The sequence below is a fragment of the Berghia stephanieae genome, unplaced genomic scaffold (genome assembly GCF_034508935.2).
Source record: "Berghia stephanieae isolate SIO BIC M18660-M18661 unplaced genomic scaffold, UCSD_Bste_1.3 scaffold3066, whole genome shotgun sequence".
NCBI lineage: Eukaryota > Metazoa > Mollusca > Gastropoda > Nudibranchia > Aeolidiidae > Berghia > Berghia stephanieae.
In genome coordinates, this window is record NW_027624252.1 from 1687 (window position 1) to 7336 (window position 5650).

Here is a 5650-nt window from a genome sequence, read left to right on the forward strand (position 1 = left end):
TCGAGAAATTCAGATTTTATTTTGTTTCAAATGCCGACTTTAAAAAAAAAAAAAAAAAACTTTATTTCGCATCAAAGACAAAACAAAACTAGGCCGTCTATCGGTTAGCTATAATATTATCATGTCACCTAGACGTGGATGTATTCACTGCCTGGCTACTGTACCACAGCCAGCGAAAGAGGGTTGCGAAGTTCGTGCGAGTCATCAAACACACACCTAGTCAGTAAATAATGCACGCACAGAAGTGTGTTGGAGCTTCTCGGACCGGAAGGTTTCTCTCTATTTTGCTACCGACACACATGCATTTCTCCGTGTCTTATTTCTTTTTCCCTATGATTTATTGGTTCCGTCTGGATGTGAGACGAAAAATAATAATGCGAAATAATTTTTTTTCGAAATATCTATTCTTCTGCAAAGCTCTCACACAAACCGCACCGCCTCCTCTTCTTCCTCTTCTCTTCTTTTTCTTCTTTTTCTTCTTCTATAAGAATTGATCCAAATAAACAAAAGAATGAGCGTAAACTTTAACACAAACAGGAGCGAAGATACGCAGCTTCCCGTGTCAAGCACTAGATACACATCCTTCAAAGGGTAGGAATTGTTCTTCCTTTCATTTTACAAACTCAGAATTGGGATATTTTTTTTTGGTACCATAAAATAAGGACCTCATTCAGGCCTGTAAATCTTCCGTCTATTGTCGGATTTCCGACAGTACGATTTTCTCTATGAGTGCTAATATATTATTTTTTAAAATTAATAGTAAAAATAAAATTCGTAACGTCAAAGAACAGAACCAATAAAAAAGAAAATAAAAGACTTATTTCGTTCCTCGAAAAAATATTTTATTCCGTTTCATTTGCCGACTTTAAAAGACAAGACAAAACAAAAGCTATAATATTATCGTGTCACCTACATGCTCCGCTAGCGTGGATGTATTCACTGCCTGCCTACTGTGCCACAGCCAGCGAGAGAGAGGTCGCAAAGTTCGCCGATTCGTCTTCACACACACACACCTAGTCAGTAAATAACGCACGCACAAAAGTGTGTCGAACCGAACGGAAGGTTTCTCTCTATTTTGCTACCGACACACATGCATATCTCCGGTTCTTATTTCTCAGTCTCTATATTTTTTTGGTTCCATCCAGATGTAAGACGGAAATAAATAATGCGAAATAATTGTTTTTCTTCGAAATATATATTCTTCTTCGAAAGCTCTCGCACCACCTCTTCTTCTTCTTTTTCATTGTCTTCTTCTTCTTCTTCTTCTTCTTCTTCTTCTTCTCTTCTTCTTCTTCTTCTTCTTCTTCTTCTTCTTCTTCTTCTTCTTCTTCTTCTTCTTCTTCTTCTTCTTCTTCTTCTTCTTTCTTCTTCTTCTTCTATAAGAATTAATCCAAATAAACGAAAGAATCAGCGTAAACATTTAACACAAACAAGAGCGAAGTTACACATCCTTCAAAAGGGTAGGAATTGTTCTCTTCCTTTCATTTTACAACTAACTCAGACCTGGGCCCTCAAATAATTGGGATTTTTTTATTGTTTTTTTGGTGCCATAAAATAAGGACCTCGTTATAAATAATAGGGAAAGTGACATGATTTGACTGGTCAATTGACGTGTCTGTGTTGTGTCCATATTTTTGTCCTGTTGTGTCTATTTTCACTGTTCAAAAAGTTCCGACAACTTTTTCACCAACCATTTACAGGCCTGGTTTGGTGTTAGCTTTTATATAAATTTTTGTATAGCGTGTACTCTTTTTTTCCACATGTGCGGACAAAATACACTTTTTTGCTTTACACTTTTTAGGGACGTAGAATACACTTTTCGTCCTGGGAAGTTTGGCAGGCTGTCATCTGCATTATCTGCGGCCTTAAGTTCAGGGCGATCTGCATATTTTGGCAAATTTCCCCAAATTGGTAAAATTAGGCAAATTTTTGTAAAAAGAAAGAAGCATCGAAAACAAAATAACGGGAAAAAAAGGTATGAAATTGAGGAATGTTGCAGCTTTGCCTGAGCCTAGACTCTAAACACCAAGGGAAGCTGCTCTCTAAAACGACGATCTTTCAAAATCTTGGTGACATCACTGCTCATACTTACATCTAAAGTCATACCTAGTCACTTCCAACTTCCATCATGGATCGTTTCCTTCGACTAAAGACTCACAGGACTAGTTTTCCTTTACTACAATAACTTCGGTGGTGCCTAATTTTATTTATTTTTATTTTGGAGTAGTAAAGGAAAACTAGGCCTTTGATGATTCTGAGAGAAAGTTACGTTTGGGATAGTCTGTAGGCGGTAGGTGTGAAAGTTTGATAAATCTGATACTGTGAATGACTATGACTGAGTTGAATGTTCGCCAGTGTAAGTGTTCTATTCCACAGTATGTGTGAGTGTGATTGTCTGAAATTTGGGCGCATAAATCGCATTGCGGTGCGGAAAATAATAAATGCAGCCTCCTTTAAGTGTAATAAGATGTCTTTTATATTTATTTTTCCACATAGCGTGTTAAGTTCGGATATTATTTTTCTGACTTTTCTTTTTTTCTTTCTTTTTTTTTTTTTTTTTATATATATATATGTATATAAATATAGTTGAAGATTGTGATTATCTTTTCTCTATCTTTTTTGGGTTTTTTTCCAGCTAAGGTTTGTTGAGAACGAGAAGTAAGTAGCTGTGACTACACGGATGATGGAAGGAATCGACGTTGAATTTCACAACAGGAGAGGAGAGCTAACCTGTCATCACAAGGAAGAGTTCCGCTCTTACATCTGGTCATCTGCTGTCCATCGTTTTTAAAAAACTATTACTGGGTGGGGATCCTGACCTCCCATAGCGGGCAGGGAGGTACATACTATGTCTTCTATCCCCCTATGTCTGTTTTCCAACATGCTTTCTGTCTTTGTCTTGGAGTGAGATTACTTGGTTTTGTCCTGGCCCTGGCCGGATACCTTGGCTGGGAGGGAAACAGTCAAATGTATAGTTAGTTTTGGGAGATGATATTTTTTTCCTTGTAAATCATCTCTCTGTTATGCACTCTATTATGTTTTATTTATGTATTATATATGATTTGTAAACATTTGAGTGTGTTCCTCTTAGTGGGACCTGTGCTTGTGTCTGGATGAGACTTTTAGGTGATCTCAATTTAAGTACACTGATAGTGTGCTCTTGGAATCTACATCTGTTCCCTTTTGAACCAATTCCCCTTTGTCTGCCTTATTCTTGGATGCTTTAATTGTAATTCTAGAACTTTTTACTATCCCATTTTTTCCATTTTTACTGGCGCTGATATGACCTTAATGTGTTGCAAGCGCCGTAAAACCCTCAAAAACAAACAAAACAAAACAAAAAACTATTAGGGTCAGATTAGAAATTTCTTAATGGAAAGCATCTTATTAGGGCAACTAATCGTAAACAGGCAACTGCGCTTAATGCACTCAGGATAGCTTATATATCCTCACTGTCTACCAAAGGTTTGCTGGCTGTCCTTATAACAGTCAACAGTGTTGAGCGTTGAAGCCACTTTGCAATAATGCAACCTTAAATGTCTATGGATTATAGTACAAGTTGCAATCACGGTGATGAATAAATGCTTCCTGAGACATTATGGTGTCCACAAGAGCAATGTGTGAAAGCTTTACAAACTAAAATAAGGAAATTTCCACTGATTGTTTTGTGTTGTGAAGAAAATTCTGTAATTCTTTTTTAGGTTAAAACAGTGTGGAGTAAAGTTTAGTGCCAAGAAAAGACGAGGCTTATCGGGCTGCAAAACAGTTTTAGAAAATTCTTAGGGGTTTGTATAGTATTCTTTCTTTTTTTTTTTTTTTTCTTAAGCAGCCGAAAAACTTTTTAAGTCTTATGTAAATTCACTTATCTTCAATGCTTATGTGAAGAATGTATAAACCCCATGCTGAAGATTAGAATGTTAGGACAGTTTTGTGGAGGGAGGGGAATGTTAAATGTAAATGTCCTTGTAGAGATGACTGTGAGAACATGTTTATTTTTTAAATATTTCCTCGTATTTTGATCAGTGATGATAATCTTTTGGGATTTTCTTCAAAATGTTCAGCTGTTTTTGCAGTGTCATACCTTTCTCAATGAGCACTCCTGTGGCTCCGCAGTAGATGGATGACTGGGTGGGAAATGACCTAAATGTGTTGTAAGCCCCGTAAAAACATTAAAAACAAAACTAGTCCTTGGCTGGGAGGGAAACAGTCGAATGTATAGTTACAGTTTTGGGAGATGATATTTTTTTTCATTGTAAATCATCTCTCTTTTATGTCCTGTATTATTTTTTTTTTTTTTGTGGTTATTAATGGTATCAGTTTATTTTTTGGTTCCATTTACCTTTTTTTTTTTTTTTTCACTTTTGTGTATATTGTCCTCAAATTGTGTGATTTATTGGCGAAAGCCAAGATTGAATAAACTTTGATATTTTAAAAATATTTTTAACATATGATTTGTAAACATTTGAGTGTATTCCTCTTAGTAGGGACCTGTGCTGAGACTTTCAGGTGTTCTCAAAATAATTACACTGATAGTGTGCTCTTGGAATCTACATCTGTTCCCTATTTGAGCGATTTCCCCTATGTCTTACTTTTTTCTTTAGTCTTTTTAATTGTAGATCTAGAAAATTTTAACTGTCCAATTTTCTTCCTTTTTACTGGTGCTGATATGACCTAAATGTGTTGCAAGTGCCGTATGTCCCTAAAATAAAAAAACAATTTAGCCTACTATGGCTGGATATGACAGTCCATTGTCGAGTACTTTACTCCTTCAAATGCCAATTTTGGTTGGCAATTCTCTATAGTGACTTTTTTTTTTTTTTTCTGGTCTCAAGAATGTCATTATTGAGATGTACTGTATATACATTGTCTCATGCGTGGTACTTTGCGGTTTTTTTTCCTCGTATTAAATGTTATGCTTACTATGATATGCCATAGAAACAATATGCCACATGAATTTGTTTATTGGTTGTGTCGAGTATCTCAGATATGTTGTCTTGTACGTTAAAATGATACTTGAATTTTGTCATGTTTTTTTTATCCATGATTATTTCTGTTGATTTCAGTTGTTTGACCTGAATAAAATTATGATGATAGCTCTATCATTCCTTGTTTTCTTTGATGTTTCATTTTTCTTTCAACACTTTTACAATGTCATCAATGGCCATATGGGCAGATCACTTGCTGTGTTTTCTATCCTCCTATATGTTTTCTGTGTTGCTTTATATATTTGTCTTGGAATGGGATTACTTGGTTTTGTGCTGGAATCCTTGGCTGTGACTAACAGTGCGCGAGGTTGGATAGCACATTAAATGCATATTAATGTGTTGCATGTTTTGACAGTGATGTCGTTTCTTTTCCTTGATAGCCTATCCTGTTCTTTTTTTCATTTATTTTTGACATGGATATCGATCTCCGTTCTATGTTTTACTATTTATATGTTTTTGGTGTATGATTTGATTAATGGACATTACATCTGATACCTATTGTGTTGAACCCCAATTCCCAACTACATGCAGTGAACAGTCAATGCATAGTGTTAGTTTTGGGATGTGATATTTTTTTTCAATGTAATCATCTCCTTATGTACTTTTATTTTGTTTGATATATGAACCTACATCTGATCCTATTTGTTCCATTCCCCTATGTCTTA

At 35.5% G+C, this 5650-nt stretch overlaps 1 long non-coding RNA gene across 1 annotated transcript; it reads left to right on the forward strand.

The window, feature by feature from the left end:
• Positions 1–1383: 1383 nt before the first annotated feature.
• LOC144961565 (uncharacterized) lies at positions 1384–5099 on the forward strand. The gene is made up of 2 exons (XR_013643205.1): positions 1384–1460; positions 2636–5099. It is a non-coding gene; the product is annotated as an uncharacterized LOC144961565 (long non-coding RNA).
• Positions 5100–5650: the final 551 nt, after the last annotated feature.